Raw genomic sequence first — 20424 nt, 5'->3', positions numbered from 1 at the left:
TTTCATTTACCAATTTCTTTCTTTTTTAGAAAACATTTATTTACTTAGTTGAAAGGCAGAGTTATATATAGAGAGAGGAACACACACACACACACACACACACACACACAGTGGGTGGGGGGGGGATCTTGTTTATCTACTGGTTCATTCCCCAGATGGCTCCAACAGCCAGAGCTGGGCCTGGCTGAAACCAGGATCCTGGAACTCCTTCCAGGTCTACCATGTAGGGGACAGGAATGCACATACTTGGACCATCTTCCACTGCCTTCCCAGGCATATTTGCTGGGAGCAGCTGGGACTTGAACCAGCACCCATATGGGATGTGGGTTTGCAGGTGGCAGCTTAACCCATTGTACCACAATGCTGGCTCTTCATTTCACAATTTCTAAATGTATCCTGAAGCTATAAGGATGAAGACAGTGTGGTACTGACACAGAACTAGGCACACTGACCAACAGAACAGAAGTGAGAATCCAGAAATAAACTCTTTTGATTATAGTTAAGTGATTTCCACAAAGGAGCCAAAGCATTTAAATGGGAGAGAGGCTAGTCTTTTCCACAAATAATTCTGGGATGGTTCCACACACAAAATAATGGACTTACTGCTTGCCCCATGCAGTATACAGTAACTAACTCAAAATAGACTGTAGTCCTAGATGTAGTCACTGAAAACATGACATTTTTAGAAGAAACTGCAGGAGAAAGTCTTCCAGACCTGGAGTTGGGCATATATTTCTTGGCTATGATAGCAAAAGTATGATCCATAAAAGACAAAGTTGGTGAATTGGATTTCATAAAAAAAAAAAAAAAAAAAAAAAAAAAAAAACACCTTGTGTTTTTCAAAAGACACCCATGAAGAAACCAAAAAGGCAAGCTATAGACTGGGAGGAGTGTTAGCAAATTTCAAATGGGAAAGGACTTGTGTTGAAAGTGTAAAAAGAATTACTACAACTCAACTCAGTTAAAAAATAGCAACAGGGTGGGCATTTGGCATAGCCAATGAGCCGCTGCTGGAGATGGCTGCAACCCCTAGCAGAGGTCTTGGTTTGAGTTCAGGTCTACCCCTGATTCCAGCTTCCTGCTAATGCACTTTGGGAGGTAACAGGTGATGGCTCAAGCACCATTACCCTTGCGGGAGACCTGGATTGAGTTCTAAGCTCCTAGCTTTAGCCAGGCCCAGACACAGCTGTTGTAGGAATTTGGGGAATGAACCAACAGATGGGAGATTTATGTCTCTCTTTCTCTGTCTCTCTCTGTATGTTTGCCTTTTAAATTAATTGATTAAATAAACAAATTTTTAAAAAGATTTATTTATTTATTTGAAAGGCAGAGTTACAGAGAGGCAGAGGCAGAGAGAGAGAAAGAGAGGTCTTCCATCTACTCATTTACTCCCCAAGTGGCCACTACGGCAAGAGTTGAGCTGATCAAAAGCCAGGAGCCAGGAGCTTCTTCCAGGTCTCCCACACAGGTACAGGGGCCCAAAGACTTGGGCCATCTTCCACTGCCTTCCCAGGTGCATTAGCAGGGAACTATATTGGAAGTGGAGCAACCAGGACTCAAAATTGTGCCCATATGGAATGCCGGCACTGCAGGCGGCAGCTTTACCTGCTACACCACAGCACCAGCCCCAACAATTTTTTTAAAAAAATGGGCAAAGGACTTTAATCGACATTTCACCCAAGAAGATGCCACCATTGGTCATCAGGGAAATGCAAATTTAAATCACAATGAAATATCATTTCCCACTCAGTAGAACGGCTATAGTCAAGACATGAAAGTGCATGCTGACAAGTTGTGAAGACATGGGAACCCTCCAATGTTGTTATGAGCATGTAAAATGGTATAGCCACTTTGCAACATAGGCTGGCAGTTTCTTAGAAAGTTAAATATATACCGTGAGGATCCGTCATTCTTTTCCTAGGTATCTAACCAAGAAAAATGAAAACGCATTACCACAAGAAGGCATGAGCACATATTCATGGCTCATTTACTTGAGTCAAAAGGTGCAAATGACCCAAATGTCCATCCACTGGTTGTGGGAAAAATAAAGTGTGGTAGAGCCACACAGTGAAAACTTGGCTATCCACTAGAAGGAGTGAGGTGCTGACCCACGCTAACTCAGGGATGAACAGCACAGCCAAACACAAGACAAGTGCACATGTTGATTCCACTCGTATGAAACATAAGGAAAAGTCAAATACAGAGCTGGAACAGTGGGGCGGGCCTGGAAGCAGGGATTAATAGTACGTGGACCTGCGGGATTTGCTGGGGTGATGAAAGCTTTCTGTAACTGGAATACGGTGATGGCTGCACAGGGTGATAAACAATAAAGACCGTTGACCTGTAACTGCAAGTAGACTATTTTTTAATATGTAAAATACATTTCAATGAAGTGAATTTTAAGAAAAAGTAATTAGATGCTAAATGAGAGTCCCAGATAATCTTCCTCAAGTAAATTACTTGAACTTTGCTATTTTTTAAAGAGATTGTTCATTAATTAATTTGAAAGTCAGAGTGACAGAGACAGGTAAACACACACACACACACACACACACACACACACAGATCAATCTTCCATCTACTCATTCATTCCCCAAATGGCCACAAAGGCCAGGCTGGGAAAGGCCAAACTCCACGTGTGTGCAGGGTCCAAGCACTTGAGCCATCTTCCGCTGCTTTCCCAGGAGCGTTAGCAGGGAGCTGGATCAGAAGTGCAGCAGCTGGGACTCTTGTGGGATAACAGTGTTGCTCGCCCTGTACCATTGAACTTGAGTTGTGTTTTCCTCTCCTCCTTCTTTTAAGGATGGTCTTTGGGGGAAGAATCCCATTTTATTCAACTCATTATCTTCTGGGACGCAGGAGGTCTCAGTGAGTCCTAATGGGAGAAATGCATGAACGAACCTTGCTAGTCGGGTGGTCAGAGGTAAATCTTGCTGTCTCAGCTCTCGGGGTGTTGGGGACATGGGTGCTACGGACCCTGCCTGGTGACTGTGGTCCCACAAGCTCTGGGTCAGGAGGGCAGAGATCCTGCTCTGGAACTGCCTGTGGCCTGTGTCATGCCCTCTGCGAGTCCCCTCTTTGCTCAGAGCCCTGGAGAGGGGATCCCGAGAGTCAGGACGTCCCCCGGCTCGGCAGCAGACGCACAGGAGCTCAGAGACTCGGCAGTCAGGCGTGGAGGAGAGACGTGAGCCAGGCCGACAGCAAAGCTGGGCCTTTCAGCCTCTGCAGACTCAATCTTGCTTCTCCTGCTCTTTTTTTTTATTTTAGAATATTTTATGAGAGGTGGAGTTAAAGTCAGTAGAGGGAGAGACAGAGAGAAAGGTCTTCCATCCAGTGGTTCACTCCTCAAATGGCTGCAACAGCTGGAGCTGTGTTGATCCAAAGCCAGGAACCAGGAGCTTTTTCCTGCTCTCCCACGTGGGTGCAGGGGCCCAAGGACTTGGGCCATCTTCCACTCCTTTCCCAGGCCATAGCAGAGAGCTGGATCGGAAGTGGAACAGCCGGGGCTTGAACTGGTGCCCATATGGGATGCCTGCATTGCAGGTGGAGGATTAACCTATTGTGCCACAGTGCCAGCCCCTCTCCTTCTTTCTATTTACTTTTCCCCTGCATGTTTTGCTCTACCCATTTAGCAAAGATGAAAAAATAAAAAAATATATAGTAAATGTTCTCAGACCTATGGAAATAAGATGGTGCCTTTTTATAAACAAGGAGGAGAAAAGATCAGACAGATTCCATGAAAACAGATGTACTTTGATGATAGGTACTTTGCCTCATTATAGTAACCTTTTTACCATCTCCATGCATCCAATCACATCATGTTACCTATCTTTAAAATACACAGTAATTTGGAAAAGTTGAAAAAGAAAACGGATACATTTTTGAAAACCTTTGTCCTTGCACACCATCCAGTCCAGGCTTTATGGACTTTACAGATAAGCAGATGAGATGTAGAGAGGGGAGAGATTCACACAGCTGGAAAGGGCACAGGCAGGATTCCAGCTCAGCGCAGCCACCAGGGCCACCGCCACGTGGGAAGTGCGCGCAGGAAGCCGGAGCAGGATCACTTTATCTCCACATCTGGATAAAAATAATCCCCAATTTGCAGACACCTGGAAGATCAGCGGGCTTGAGGGTAACACTAAGCTTGATTTCTGACAGCACGAATCTTGTCAGGCTCATCTGATTGTTCTCTGCCGGGGAGCTGGGCTTGGGGGGGTGGGGAACAGCTTGCCCGGCGGGGGCTTCTGCAGTACCCCACAGGGACTCTGCTGATGCAGAGAAATAGAAGGCACCAGACACCAGGAGCTGAGCCCAACAAAGGGTTTCGCTTGCTCTTTATTCCCTTTTATTCCATGCCAGGAGTTTCTTGCGTGGCTTCTGCCCTGTGCCTAAAGGGAGGATCCGTCAGCTGTGCCAGCAGCCACAGCCCCCCGCCTGCAGAGCTCGCTCTCGGTGGCAGCGATGCAGGGGCCGTCCACAGAGCAGTGGGCCCTGCAGGGGAGGAGTCTACGTCAATCATCTCTCGTCTTATTTTGGATGCTAATAGACAAGCCTGGCCCTCATCTTCCCATGCGCAGCGTGTCCCAACAGCCAGCAGCTGCGATTGCTCAACAAAAGGTTCGCGACAATCGCGTCCCAGGCGGTGCGTGCTTCCTGGGTGGCCGCTCCGTCCTGTGGGAGGACCCAGAGAGTGGTGTTCATGGAAGGACCTCCAGGAGGAAAACCCTGCACTGCAGCGCCGCGGGCGGGGGTTCCCGGGATGCCCACTATCTGCGTATGTACGGTCAGGGCTCTGCTGCCTCCCTCCAAGGTGCGGCGAGACACCCGCCGCAGGACAGCGAGCAGCGAGGTCATTGCGCCTTTGCAGGGCTGTACCTGGGAAAGCTGGGGCCCCCTCCTGAGGGTTCCCTCCTCATTTCCTCTCCTTTCCTCCTCCGGCTCCTTCACCACCTGCCTTCTCCCGAGAGACCTCGTTACTACCAGCAGCGTCCTGGGCCTCCCAGATCTGCCTCATCTCCCTGCTGCTTAGCTCATTTCCTCAAATGCTGCTTCTGTTCCAACAGTCTCGGGGGCCCCTGGAAGTCCTTGAAGACCCTTCTGCACGGCTTTCGGGCCTCCCAAGTTCCGGCCTCAGCCACACCTCGCTGGGTTTTTTTGTGCTGCTGCAATCCGAGCAAGCAGGTCTGTTCTATCCTCACAGGGACTGGGGAGCCTGCATCCCATATCAGAGTCCGCGGGTTCGAGTCCCAGCTCCGATTCTGGTCCACGTTGCTGTAGGTTAACACCCTGGGAGGCAGTGGGCCATAGCTCACCACCCTCATGGGCTACCTAAATGGAGTTGCCAGCCTTGGCTCTTGTAGGCACTTGGGGAGTGAACCAGCAGATGGAGTGCTCTGTCTTTGTCTTTCTGCCTTTCAAATTAAAATTGAAAACAAAATTTTTTTTTCCTGTGGGCGATCCCAGATAAGAGATAAAGAAGTTTCTCTGGTTCATGATTCCAGCAGGGCTGTGGCACAGCCAGGCTGAGGATCGGAAAGGGAATTGGCCACGTGCGGAAAGGCAGGTGTGTGAGTGAGGAAGAGAGAGAGTGGGGAGGGCCAGGCTCACCCTGATAACCCTGTCTGGTGAGAATAGCACTGACCCCTTCTGATCAGCTCTCGAAGCCCCTCCCACCACAGTGCTGTTGGACTGGGGAGCCAGCCCCCAGCGCCTGAAACCCGGGGGCAATGACAGGGCCTCAACCGCATCCAGTGCCTGCACTTCCTCCCTGTGTGTCCCCGCCTGCAATGTTTTCCCTTCGCTCCACTTAACAAAGCCTGCTCTGGCCTTCAGATTTATTTGCTTATTTGAAAGGTAAAATGGCATTAAGAGAGGGAGAGAGAGAAGAGAGAGCTCTCATCTAGTGGTTCACTCCCCAAATGCCTACAACAGCCAAGGCTTTTAAAACTAGAGCCAGGGGCCGGTGCTGTGGTGCAGCGGGTTAAAGCCGCTGCCTGCAGTGCCGGCATCCCATATGGGTGCCCGTTCTAGTCCCGCCTGCTCCTCTTCTGATCCAGCTCTCTGCTATGGCCTGGGAAAGCAGTAGAAGATGGCCCCCCACGTGGGAGACCCAGAGGAGGCTCCTGGCTCTTGGTTTTGGATCAGCGCAGCTCTGGCAGTCTGGGGAGTGAACCAGCGATGGAAGACCTCTCTCTCTCTCTGTCTCTACCTCTCTCTGCAACTCTGTCTTTCAAATAAATAAAATAAATCTTAAAAAAAATAATAAAGCTAGAGCCAGGAACACCATCCAGTTCTCCCAAGTTGGTGGCAGGGACCCAAGTACTCGGGCCATCTTCTGCTGCCTCTCAGGTGCATCGGCAGGAGGCTGGATTAGAAGTGGAGCAGCCAGGATGAGAACCAGCACTCCCATTTGGGATGTGGGCATCCCACGCAATGGCTCACTCCATTGCACCACAACAGCCTCCCCTGGATGCTACTCTTGATGGAGACTTCTCAAATAGTCTCAGTCACACCAGTGAAGGGGTGACAGCGAGGGTGATGGGGGCCATGGTAGGAACAATGAGAGATGATTGAGCACCTCGTGTATTAGCCAGTGTGGTGCAGGGGTTAAAACGCCTGGGTTCAGAGTCTGCTTCTGCCACTTAGCTGCTGCCGGCCTTGGACAGGTTAGTTCGGTTCCCCTCCTTATACTGGGGACGATGGGGCGTGTGCACCTTCTAGAGTTAATCTATGCAGCAGCACCGGGCATATAATAAACACTGCAGGAAGGACATATAATAAATCACTAGGGAGTAATGCCAGGGGACATCTGTGTCTGTAATCTCCCAGAGAAGTTACTCCTAGTCCCACTTACAGAGGAGTGAGGCCCAGAGAGATGGACTGTCCAAGGATGCACAGCTAACATGCAGTGGAACCGGACTAACACCTACCTGTCATTTCTATAGCACCAGGGCTATTTCCAAGCCATTACATTTTGAAAATTTATTATTATTATTATTTGAAAGGCAGAGAGAGAAAGAGAGATGGAGGGTGTTCCCATCCTCTGCTTCACTCCTCAAATGCCTGCAATGGCCAGGATGGAATCTGAGAGCTGGGAAATCCATCCAGGTCTCCCACGGGGTGACAGGAACGCAACTGCATGAACCATCATGACCTGCTGCTTCCTGGAGTTTGCATTAGCAAAAGCCGGGGTCGGGAGCTGGGAATAGAACCCAGGCGCTCCAATATGGAGCACTGGCATCTTAATCGCTCGGCCCAGTACCCACCCCGTTAATGTTAGAATCCTCTTGAGTTCTTCCCTGCTGGCCTGCCTGTTTTTCGCCCCAGATTTTCAGCCACTTGAGAACAGGATTGTTTCTTACACACTGCGCAGCTGTGAGGGGTTGGTGAGAAGGTATCAAGGACACAAGTGTGTTTCCTGTGAGCCAAGGACACAAATAATTAGCCCTGAGCAGACGGCTGTGCACAGCTGGACTCTGTAGGCTCCTCCCGTGGGAAGGGCCGAGGTCCCGCCCCTGGTTGGTGATTCCACCTGTCAGGTCCTCTGGGACTTCCTCACCCGCAGCCGCACATGGTGGACACCGGCCGGTCAGAGCGGGCATGGTGGGAGCTGGTGCAGCTCCTGACTTCTGCCCACTCTGGAGAGCCTGGCTTGCTCTGTGCTCATGAGGTGGATGGTCAGTTGTGTGCAGCCAAGGGGAGGAGACCAGGAAGACTACGGTTCATCCTACCCCCAGGCCCTAGAGAGACAGAGAGGGGCCCACCTGGGAGAGAGTGCTGAGACAGCGGTGGGGAGCCGTGCACACGGCGACCCCTGGCATGTGCCTTCAGAGAGACCAGAGGAGGACAGGAGGAAAGGTCAAGCGGCTTCCAGATGTGGGTGTCACTCGGTCATAGTCATGGGAGGGCAGGACGGGCTGCTGTGGCAGGGCAGGGGCACCCTCGTCCCACTGGGGTACTTGGCTGTCTGGGGGATGTTCCCAGCCTTCTTGTGGAGGTGTTGTAGCAGCAAGAAAATCTTTAAAGGGCTTTCAAGGTCCAGGGTGGCCTGCCCAGCAGGGGAAGGAACCAGAAGCGACATCAGCACTCTAATGCCCCTAACAGCAAGGTGGCTGATGGGAAAGTCGGTGTCTCAGCCTCAGAGTCCCACAGGAAGCCTTTTCTGAGCAGTCCCCTTTATGAGTGTCACCTCTTGGTTGCAAGAGGGCTGCTGTGCTTCCAGCCATCACATCAGAGGAAGAATTAGACCCTCTGCACAGTAGCTTTCATTTGCCCTCTGGGTCATCTATTCTTCTTTATCTTGTCCTCTGCTCAGGAGGATACATGGAGCTCACAGTCACGTTCTGATTGGGGCAGTGGGAGCCTCAGCAGGAGTCAAGGAAGGAGGAAGGCAAGGCAAGGGTCTGCATATCCCTGTCCCCTCCCCCTGAGATGCCTGGGGCTGGTGGTGGCCATGGTTCTTCTCCAGGCAGGCCTCTGCACACGGCTCTCTCTTTCTCTCTCTCTCTCTCACTTTCTCTCTCTCTCTCTAGGTCTGGGAACCTCTCTGCCCCCTGAGCCCTTGGGTGTGAGGAGAGAAGCCGCTCTGCTGTTGGTAGCCATGGGTACCGGGCAGCCCTAGTGGTCTCCCCACACCTGCTGCACTTCTGCACAGAACCCCACTACCTTCCCTGAGGCAGCCTAACTGGAGGGCACCCTCTGTTTCCTGATGGGACCTGGGTACTGACAGGCCCCACACGCTTCTTCCCTCTTCCAGAGACGTCCACTGGTGTTCATGGACCACTTCTGATCACAGGGTCTGGAAAGCAGGGGTCTCACCTTGCCCACCTCTGTAAAGGCAGACAGCCAGAGAGGAGGAGGATGGGAGTCGCTGGTGAATCCACCAACCAAATGTCAGCCACCACCAGCAAAGTTGCAGCGAGATTTCCAGGCCCCACCGTCTGTCAGTTCAAAGCTGAGCTCTCCCAACCAGGAGGATGAGCCCCCTGCACAGGCGCCAGGGCCAGAGGGAGCCTTAGTGTTCACCTGATCGGGGGTCCCCTTGGGATCACCCTGCTGTGTGTTCACCCCGTCTCCACCACTTATAGGGTCAGGAAGCTCCCTACCCAGAGCTCCATGTGCAGCCCAGACCTTCCACACCCGGTCACTCCACCCTCAGGGCAGCATAGACAGCCCCCACTCCCCACATCAACTTGCCTGCATGAGGGCCTGGCTCCCTGGTCTCGGCCTTTCTCCCCCGGATGGAGCACTGTCTGTTCCCGTGGCTTCCTCTCAGCCCCACAATGCAGAGCCCTCCACAGAGAAGCTGCAGAGAGCCCTCCCCACCCCACCCCTGCCGCCACCCACTTTAAGGGCAAATATTAATCATTTCCTCCCAGGTACATCAGAGTTCAAAGCCAGATTCCTAAATGATCCTGGGCTCAATTGGCATGTGTCTGCCCAACATTCTGGCCTCAAGGGTGCCCCATGCAGCTCGAGGCAGCGGGGCCCTCCACTGTCTGAAGCTCCCTCTTTCTACCCTTGCACTTGCTGGTGACTGAGGGGCTCTGCCACTTGCAATTCTCTTGCACGCTCTCATAAAACCTCTGGATGGGGGTCGGCACTGTGGCGCAGCAGGTTAATGCCCTGGCCTGAAGCGCCGGCATCCCATATGGGTGCTGGATTGAGACCTGGCTGCTCCACTTCTTATCCAGCTCTCTGCTATGGCCTGGGAAAGCAGTAGAAGATGGCCCAAGTCCTTGGGCCCCTGCACCCACATGGGAGACCCAAAGGAAGCTCCTGGACCCTGGTTTGGATTAGCACAGCTCCGGCCATTGTGGCCATCTGTGGAGTGAACCAGCAGATGGAAGACCTCTCCCTCTCTCTCTCTTTCTCTCTCTCTGCCTCTCCTTTCTCTGTGTAACACCGACTTGCAAATAAATAAATAAATCTTTAAAATAAAAAAACCCACAAACCTCTGGATGGAAGGGATCAATTCCAGAGAATGCACAGTACCCAGCTATGGGTGTGCATGCCGGCATGGCGTGGATAACCAAGTTCCCCTAACCCCACACCAGCCCCAGCATCCCAGGAAAGGGCAAGGTAAATAGAGAAACTCGAGTTGCTTGTGCTGGAGGTCGCGGTGGGGTCTGCGGGGCGGGGCGGGGGGGGGCGTGCTTGGAGCCCCGGAGGGGCGGGGGGATGAGGGCAGCCGCCCACAGGAGGCCAGGGAAAGGAAAGGCCCATTTGGGTGCTTATGAAGCCTGACTGTAGTGCCAACTCTGGCCGGCACTGGCAACAGCCCAAACCCACAGAAGGGTAACGGAGGAGAAGGCAGTGTGGCATGCCGGGAGGCGCATCGCGCGCCTATCAGAGCCGCTTCCAAGGCTTCTCTGTGTTGCTTGCTCCTTTGTGACCATGGGCAGTGTTGCTTCCTTGTCAGCAAGGTGGTGATGGTATTGCACAGGGTGGCGGGGAGGACTTCAGCACGGGACCGGGTGCCCCAGAGGCCGTCCGTCACAGCCGGCCAAGGGTCACAGCCCCGTTTGGCTGGCCTGGGAAATGATTCCCTGCCCGAGATCTCGGCCTCTCCCCTACATTTGAAGTGGCCAGAGGGCTCCGAATCTGCAAGATTTGAGGGCCTCAGCCTGCAGCTTCCCCGGGAAGACACTGCTGCGGAGAGAACAGCTGCTCCTGCACATTCTGCTGCGTGCTCCCCCTCGCGCGGAGCCTGCCGCGTTAATTAGGAAGATCGTATGCGTGAGCGCTTGGCTCTGCTTTGCTTTGCTGTTTTAATCTCTCAGTGCAAGCTCCTTTGATCAGCACCATGAACAAATGTGCAAGGTCTCGAGCCTCCCCAAGATGTGTTAAGAATAGGAAGGAGGCGCCGCCGCCGCCTTTGACACCTGCCTCGCCGCCCCCTGAGATGAGCGGCAGAGCGTTTTGTCCTCTGCTCCTGGCTCCCAGGTGGCCGGCCCCACTGTTGCTTGTGCCGGCAACAGCTCTCCTATTTTCTGCTCCCACCTGAGCCTGGAGTCTAATGCGTTTGGGCAGAACTGGAAAGAACAGGTTTAGCTGGCTGTCTCCGAAGATGGGAGAGCGTGCCGACAAGTCCAGCCAAGGGGAGACCGCCTTCACCTGGGTGGGTGGCAGCCTGGGCTCACTCACTGGACCTCTGGTTTCCCCCCAGGCCTGGGAAATGGGCTCTGACAAGCCCACCTTGGTTGGCTTCTGCTGCGATGGGGGGCTAGACGGGGACTGACTGGGGACATCCCCAGAATGTAAAGGACGGAGATCAGGGCCGCTAAACAGGTGAGAAGGAACGTGGGGCCTGGGCTTCCATTCTCTTCCCCAGCCCCTTCAATGGAGCCAACCATCTCTAACCACACAATCCAGAGAGACCGTGTCTGTGCTAGAGTCCCTGACGCAACCCCCAAAGCAGGACTGAGCTTTTTCTTGCATCTCTTGAAATTAAAACTCACTCCAGGGGCCGGTGCTGTGGCGTAGCAAGTAAAGCTGCTGCCTGAAGTGCTGGCATCCCATATGAGCACTGGTTCAAGTCCTGGCTGCTCCACTTCCGATCCAGCTCTCTGCTATGGCCTGGGAAAGCAGCAAAAGATGGCCCAATCTTTGGGCCCCTGCACCTGCGTGGGAAACCCGGAGGAAGCTCCTGGCTTCGGATCAGCTCAGTTCAGGTTATTGCAGCCATCTGGGGAGTGAACCAGCAGATGGAAGACCTCTCTCTCTCTCTCTTTGCCTCTGCCTCTCTTTAACTCTGTCTGTCAAATATTGAATAAATAAAGAAAAAATCTTGTTCCACAGTGACTGGTGAGAAATGTAGACTTGGATGATTTCAAGTTGGCCACAGCGGGCCTATATTGCACAAGCACATAGAACTTCATGAAGAGAGATGTGTGTGAGTGTGTGTGTGTGTGTGTGTGTTTTACATAATAGAGATTGGAAGGAAGAAGTCTGATGCACGCAATTTTAACAACACTTTGCATTGCAGATATCTGCCCCCTCTCAGCTCAGAGCTGGTGCTCAGAGCACGGGACGGTAACTGGAGAAGCTGGCAATAGCATCGCCCCCAGACTGCAGCTGTTTTGAGGAGAATCCCAAAGTGTTCATCTCACGAAGGTTCAGCGGATAACAGAAAAACCATGGCTCCCTGAGCTCCTCTCCCTGCAAACAGCTGCCTCATAGCTCGGCAGGGCTGTGCGTCCACATCCAGGGAAAGGAAACAGGAGACAGGGTGCCTGGGCTTTGGCCCTGCCCACTGCTCCACGACACGGGGCAGCTCACCCCCTGGTCCAGCCTGGTTTCGGGAGCGGTGCCTGGAGCAGAGTGCCCGGGGAGAGGCCTGAGCTGAGGAGGCGGAGCAGGGCCAGGACGCGGAGGGCCTCCCTTTGTTCCATCGCCTGCCAAGCAGGAAGGCTCTCCCCAGGTGATGCGCCTTCTCTGGGGCCGCTTCCCTCCTGGGATTCGTCACAGCAACCTGAGTCTCAGGGAGTGTGCGTTAATTATCAAACGCTTCACAAGCATCAGGAGCCCGCAAGGTGCTTCACCACCATAAAGCATTTCCTCTCATTAGTGTTCATGATCATAAAGCTTCAGATGCGGCTCCCATGGCAACCTTAACTCCTCTCCTCCCCCCTCACACACACACACACACACACACACACACACACACACAAACACACAGTGACAGGATTTTTCATTGCAGTAATAACTGCAGCTCGTAAACCTGCCAAATTATGGGGAAACATTTATTTTTATAAGCTGAGATAAGTAGGCAGCGCCGGGGGTAGCAGATCCTCGCCTTGGTGGCTCCAGACCAAGCTGGTCCTCAGACTAAAGACATTCGCAAGACACCAGATCTCAGCGCACGCGCCTAGCTTGGTTGCAGCAGCAAGACCTCTGTCAGAAAGACGTCAGGGGGACGTCAAGTGTGACTTCATTTTTATAGGTTGGCAGTGAGAAGAGCCCAGGAGGAAGGAGAGCATTTTACAAATATAACAGAAGTGCATTCCTCAACAAGCAATATAGCAGAATCTAAACCACAGATCAACTGAAAGGCTGAAGTGCACGGAGATGATGGGTTGTGTCCCAGAATGAGAACACCAAGCTCTAAGACTTGGCAAGTCTACCAATTTTGCTAAGTGAGCTACTGAAAAAGAAAAGTCAAATATAAAGCAATTTCACGTTGCATCTTGATACATCCACATACGCACTTAGGGAGTCTTCAAGGAGTCTATGGAAAATGCATATTATGCGGAAAAAAATCTATACTTGGATTCCAATTTTTTGGCACCAAAATAAAACTCAAATTTTAGTTCCACCTTCCATGGATTTCTTGAAGTCCCTGCCTATATGGCTGCGTGCGTAACCACACAGCATCAGTGGGAGGAGATCGACACATCCACACGGACATCCTGGCAGCTCAGCCACGTGGCCGCCTGGGGCGTCTGCGACATGAACTTTTCCTAAAGGGGCTGGTTTTGGGTGGGCTGGCAGTGCCGCTGCCGCCGGGAGGTCTTGCTGGAATGCTTCACCCCTGCCCTCTGGTCGGGAAGCCTGTCGGTTGGCTCCATAGGCCCTGAAAGGGACCAGAGGCAGAACTCAACTTTGTTCTGCATTCCTGGAGCCCAGAGCTGATCTCTTCCATGACCGTGCTCCTCGGAGAAGAGCAGCTCTGACTGCTGCACCTGACAAGTCTGAGAGAACACCAGGTGCTTTCAGTAGAGTCTTGGGGTTTAGGGCGATGGCCAGAGCCCTTGATCAGAGCTCACTGACCCCTGGGCAAGAGTTGTGCAAGCAGCCAAGGAAGGGGAGTGTTGGCCCCAGTAGGCATGGAGGCCAGATCTTGAACCAAGGGAGCAAAACTAATAATGAAAAAGGAAAGACCTAGTGTTCATGTGTGAGTCATCGCCACCACGAGCTGGCTGCCTGACTGTGTAAAGTGCCCAGGTCAGTTAATAACAGGCAGTGGATATACTCTGTGTGTCCAGGGAAGGACACCACAGGCAACAAAAACAAAACAGCAGCCTTGCCTTCCAGTAGCTCACAGACTAAGTGTGGTGCATGGGGATGGCCCAAGGGATCCAAATGGAGAAAGAGCTCAACAGGCTACAGAGAAGTGGAGGATCGCATAGAGCCGGCCAAGGGCAGGTTGTCAGGAGCTGCGGGGTTCCGCGAGCAGGGCTGAGTGTGCCTCAGAGAGCTCCCTGCAGGGAAGAGAGGCAGTGCAGGGCGATGGTTGGGGCTGCTCAGACCTGGGCTGCAACCCTGGCTCAGCCATGGCACCGGCTGTGAGATGCAGAAGTGACTTCTCCTCTGCAAGGGGAGAGACAGCAGGCAATTGTGAGGATTAAATGAGATACTGTACGGACTATTGGCTGCGCTGGCTTACACACAGGGAAGCCTCCACAAACAGTAATGATCATCAATGCTAACTGATGTGCTTCAGAATGAGGGAGAAGGAAGTAGATGCATGATGAGAGAAGATGGAGATGAGAGACATTCAGAGTTAAGTGTAGGGCACTTGAAGCTGGCGTTGAGGCTGAGCAGGTGAAGCTGTCACTTACAAGGCTGGCATTTCATGTGGGCACTGGTTCGTGTCCTGGCTGCTCCACTTCTGATCCAGCTCCCTGCTAATGGCCTGGGAAAAGCAGTGGAAGATGGCTGAAGAGCTTGGGGCCCTGTCACCCACATGGGAGACCCCAGTGAAATTCCTGGCTTCGGCCTGGCCCAGCCCTGGCCGTAATGGCCATCTGGGGAGTGAACCAACAGATGAAAACATCTCTCTGTCTCTCTTTTTGTCTCTCCCTTTCTCTCTCTGTAATTCTGTAACTCTGACTTTCAAATAAATAAGTCTTTTTAAAAAGAGCGGGGCACTTTAATAAGGTGTGATCTCAGGAGAGTGATAAAGCTTTATAACCTGGATTCACAGTAAGATTTGCTGAACTTATTACTTGACTGCTCCTCACCAGATGTGCTTGGCAGGTTATTTGCCTCTTTGCACTTCGATTTGCTCATTTGTAAGTGGGAATGATTACAATAATATTGATCACTTAGGGTTGTTATGAGAAGGAAATGAGTTAGTATGTAAAACACTTGGAACAGTGTCTATATAAGGGCTATGTAGTGGTGCCTATTATTATGGAGATCATTATGTTATAGTTTTACATATAATCAGTGAAGCATCCCTTAGTGCTAAATAAAAACCATTACTGATTATTGACTATAAACTCAAAATACCCAACCCAGAAGTGTTCGACTGAAGAAGCAATCTGTGAACTGCCGGAAGTTATGAGCAGGTGCCTGAGGGGCACTCACAGGAAGAACTGTGGTTGAAATGAGCCGTTCCTTGTCGACAGCTGTGCTGGTGTAATGACAGCAGGGATACCATCACTGCGGAACCGTGTTCCATGTGAAATCACACTGGCAAAGTCAACACCAGAGGAGAGATACTAATGTCCGGTATGTAATGCAAATGCAGGGGCAACCGGCACTAGTCAAGGCCAATGCTACAGAGGAGGGTAGGTAGCTTGTGGGGGATCTACTTCACACCACCATGCTCATGCAACCATGAGAGGTAGGGGAAGAGAACACCCATGGTGCCTGTCTCACACATGTCTCATGTGAGTACATGGTACGTGGGCTACATGTCTAGTACTGCTAAGATAGCAGAACGGGGTACATGGTCCATATGTGTATCACATACCTACAACCTTTTTTTTTATATAAAGATTTATTTGAGAGGCAGAGTTACAAACAGAGAGAGGGAGAGAAAGACAGAGAGAGAGGTCTTCTATCTGTTTGTTCACTCCCCAAATGGCCCCAACAGCCAGAGCTGGGCTCATGCAAAGCCAGGAACTAGGAGCTTCCTCTGGGTCTCTCTTTTGGTTGCAGGGGCCCAAGTACTTGGGCCATCTTCAACTGCTTTCCTAGGCCATTAGCAGAGAACTGGATTGGAAAAGGAGGAGCCGGGACTTGAACTGGCACCCATATGGGATGCTGGTGCTGCAGGTGGAGGCTCAAGCTACTACGCCTCAGTGCTGGCCCCATGACTACAATCTTGTACATGAAGCACATGTCTAATACTATTTAGACAGCAGTGCTGGTGTACATGTTTCATATATGAGTCACATGTCTAGTAGTACATAGATGGCAGTCTTGGGCTGGGCACATGGATTGGACATGGATCATACATGTTCAACATATTGAGCCAATATTTAAAAGATTTATATACTTACTTGGAAGGCAGAATTACAAAGAGAGAGAAAACTTCCATCTATTGGTTCACTTCCTAAATGGCCACAATGGCCTAGGCTGGGCCAGGCAGAAGCCAGGAGCCTGGAACTCCATCCCATGCATGGCAGGGGCCTATGCACCCTGGATCATCTTCCACTGCTTTCCCAGCACATTAGTAGGGAGCTGGATCAGAAGTGGAGCAGCCAGGACTCAAAATGACACTCCCATAGAGGATGCTGCTTAGCCCCTTGCACCACAACGCAGGCCCCTGTGCCATTAGTTAACATCTTGCTTGGACACTGCCAAGCCCTTGCTTTTGTCTTCATTTCTTCAGGAATGGCAATGCAAAGGTTCCAAGAAAAGCGAGAGGATTCATGCTTTTTGTAAATGCGGGCACAGAGTCTCTGGTGATACAGACTGGGTGGGAAATGCAGCCGCTCTGGCCTCTTCCTCATCTATCCTGTACAGGAACGCGATATAGAGTGGCTGGTGCCCTGGACTAGAGTGCGTTTGTGGGGGTTTCCATGGGAAAGGCGGCATCGCTCATTGTTAATTCACCCACCCATTTATTCACCCAACACTTGCTGAACATTTTTGTGTGTCCCAGGCAGTAACAGGCTCAACATGAATGAGAATGGCATGGCCCTTGGGCTGAGGATGGGCCGTTGTGGTAGAGCTGGCAAGTGTAACCAAAGGGCAGGTGGGAGCAGAGACCACTTTTGAAGAGAGAAGGTAGAGGTTTGGAGTTTCCTAAGGCAGCTAAAGGCTCAGCCTCCTTGTGGAAAGGAGAGAAGCCATCCCATTCTGGTTTTGTCTCAGACAGAATCAAGACCTTTAGCTGGGATCCGGTGGAATTCTTGAAACCACCGAGCTAGTCCCATAGAGATGCACACATTCCGTTTCTAAGCATCAGATGGCTGAGTCCTGTTAGCTCCAACCAAGCTTCACATTTGTTATATCCCAGGCTCCAGGGGATTTGGGGGTGGGGGTGGGGAGGGCACAACACTACAGCTGTCACAGGTGCACGCATGGAACAAGGCCGCAAAGCCTTCTTCACTCTACAGATCTCTCCAAGGAAGTGACCCAACCACAGAGCAGCATAAACGGCATAGGGGTGGAAAAGCAGATTTCGGCTTCAGGTTTCTGAAGAGCCTCCAAGACATCTAGAAAGGGCTTGAAGTACATAAGACAATCCATGATAAGTGGCCCTCCCCCTTTCATCTCTCATCTCACGCCACAATTATTTGTCCAGTTGTCACGGACAGAGGGAATGTGGGGAGTTTCAAAATGAAGTGGGGGCCAGTGCTGCTAGCAGGGCTGTGTTGCGTGGCATGCCATTTTTCTGCAAAAAAGTAGGGCTCATCTCTTTTGCAGGCTCTTCACACCCACCTGCCAAACCTCGGGGAACACCCACAGTCATGCTATCCTGAGCTTCATCGCCTACTATGCTCAAAGAATTTTTTGGTTATATGAAGAGGTCTCCATGAAGCTTATGGAAAATGTATAGTATGAAAAAGCTATGCATGGATTTAAGAAAAATTTATACCAAAATACACTTCCCTTTTAATTCCTTTCTCCGTGTATATGCCGAGTTCAAGGAAGCCAGCCCCGTGTTCTCCCTTTCACAGAGAGAGCTCTGTAACACTGGCATGTGGGTCTCTGTAGCAACTGAGATGAAAAGGAGTCTAACTAATAGTGCTAAAGGAAAATAGCATTGAAAGAACTGAGATTCATAATTCACACAAATTAAATTACCCATTAACTGCTTGGTCTGAAGCACCATGCGATTACTCCACATTTTAAGCATCTCTTACATAAGATTAATTTTTAGAATGACAGGTAATGCCATTCACAGGGGGAAAATAACTATTTACTCATCACTCTAGATTACATATTAAAAAGCATTTCATTGCGATTTAATTTGATGTCAGAATCTTCACACAGAGATTAGTTATCACCACCCTGGTGTGGTGCTCATTAACTAGGGGGTAGGAGGAGCAGGCTAGGAGGTCAGGGCGAGCCAAAGGGGTCCTGTGGGCGTGTGTGGGCCCCATCTGCAGGTCCCCTGTCGGGGCTGCATAAGGAGATTATGCTGGGGACAAGGAAGGCCTTTTTGAAGATTTTTAAGCAACAGCATTGAAAATGCATCATTGTCCCTCCATGATCTTCAGTTTCAATTTAAATCATATTTATTTTCTGATTACAAAATAAATACGTGACATTCATTGACAATAATTAGAAACTTTTTAAAAAGTACAAAGAATAAACTTCCCACCTCTGGAAACACACCCTCCCCTTGTCCGGTGAATTCACACTTCTGACATTTTGAAAGAGAGACAATGGAGAGACACCAAGATGGCAGAATAGGGAGGGAGCTTACTGCTCTAGTTTAGGGGAAGATAGTTTTAAAAAATGTGGAGAGTGCAATCTCAGGGAAGAGTCGGGGAAAAACAGGAGAGAAAACTTTACACAAATTAGAGGGACACAGTGGACTTATGTGGAGTGTATGGACATGCACAACTCAGGACCCCAGCAGCTGAGAGCCTCTGCAGAAGCTTTGGAGAGTGAGATGAGACCAGACTGAGCCGTCCAAGCCACTGGCGATAAAGCTGCAGGAACAGCCTGGTGTGAGCCTGGCTTGGAGCCCTGTGGGGACAGTTTACCTGCCAACCTAGAGGAAAAAAAGGAGGGCGGCACATTTCTCTCTCCCTGACATTAGGGTCCTGTAACTAGCTGAGAGAGGGCCAGCACCATTTTTAACATATGTAACAGCTGTACCAGCTGGTATCCATGTGCCCAGTAACCAGCCCAGTGGAGATGCCTGAGTCTGGCTGGGAGCATTGACCCAGGGCTGGGTGCTTGTGACTGTGGGAACATTATGTGCTGGGACTGTGAAAACACTATGACTTCGTGGGAGGGGTCAGGATGTGGCTGGGTCTTTAGGTAGTCACTGTGGGTGGCTCCACATGCTCAGGGCTCCCTGATTCCCTGGTGAGGGTCGTTGCTGCAGGATCTGTGTTCACACTAAGGACTGCATGGATCCTTGCGTGGTTCTTATGGCAGTGCGGATGAATATTGCACCCACTGGGGCTAGCGCCTAGGTGTTGGTCTCCTTGGACAAGAGGAGGTGAGTGTGAGACTATGCCAACAGAGCAAATTAATCCTCCACTCTTATTAAAAAAAAAGAGAGAGAGATTTACCATGCCCAACTTGGGTGTCACGTTGGACACTCCCCTCACCCTGGAACACTGAGCAGAGCTCCCTGGCCACAGCCAGCACATGATCTGGGTATTCACTGAAAATGCAGACATTCCACTGAGCCACAGAGGCATGGTCCAAAGATAAAAGCCATCATAGGGAAAAACAAAAACAAAAACAAGTATCTGCACAAATGCACCAAAATAAATGCAGCAACTCAAGAAACAAGAATAAAGAAGACAACACGACACCTCCAAAGGAGCACAACAATACTTCAATACTAGAATGTGAAGATGAAGAGATTGGAGAAATGCCAGAAACAGAATTCAAAAAATTGATCATAGGATTACTTAGAAGTAATCAGAAGCAAACCCATGAATTAAAGAGCCACATACATGACATGAATGAAAATTTTTTTCTATGAAATTTAGATTTTAAAGAGAAATCAAAATGAAATACTGGAAATGAAGAATGCAGTAGAATAAATAAAAAGTGTGGTGGAAAGTCTTAATAACAGACTCAGTGAAGCAGAAGAAAGAATATTGAGTTAAAACACAAATCACTGGAAATTTACAGTCAGACCAAAAAAAAGAAGAAATTAGAAACTTAAAAACAGTGTTGGAGATTTATGGGATACTATCAAAGGACCCAACATATGGGTCTTAGAAGTTCCTTAAGGTATGGAAAAAGAGAATGGATTAGAAGGCATTTTTAGTGACATAATTACAGGAAACTTCCATAATTTGGAGAGAGAGATGTCCAAGTACAGGAAGCACATAGAACTCCTAGTAGATATGACCAGAAAAGATCCCCACCATGACACATTGTAGTCAAACTCTCCAGAGTAAAACATAAAGAAGAGATTCTAAAATGTGCATGAGAGAAACACCAGATTACTTTCAGAGGATCTCTAATTAGACTCACAATGGACTTTTTCATCAGAAATCCTACAGGCTAGGAGAGAATGGCAAGATACATTCCAAGTCTTAAGAG

At 50.4% G+C, this 20424-nt stretch overlaps 1 long non-coding RNA gene across 1 annotated transcript in view; it reads left to right on the top strand.

Annotated features, from left to right (window-relative positions):
* LOC149122300 (uncharacterized) overlaps nucleotides 1–2933 on the top strand; it is a 37834-nt gene extending 34901 nt beyond the window's left edge. The window contains exon 3 of the long non-coding RNA XR_016220068.1: nucleotides 2803–2933. This is a non-coding gene — a long non-coding RNA (uncharacterized LOC149122300). The remainder of the gene's footprint in view (nucleotides 1–2802) is intronic.
* The last annotated feature ends 17491 nt before the right edge of the window (nucleotides 2934–20424 follow it).

This window comes from Oryctolagus cuniculus, chromosome 14 (assembly GCF_051225735.1).
Source record: "Oryctolagus cuniculus isolate XC-2025 breed Fujian yellow rabbit chromosome 14, ASM5122573v1, whole genome shotgun sequence".
Lineage (NCBI taxonomy): Eukaryota > Metazoa > Chordata > Mammalia > Lagomorpha > Leporidae > Oryctolagus > Oryctolagus cuniculus.
The sequence above is the reverse complement of the archived record's forward strand: the minus strand, read 5'-3'. Positions and strand labels throughout refer to the sequence as shown.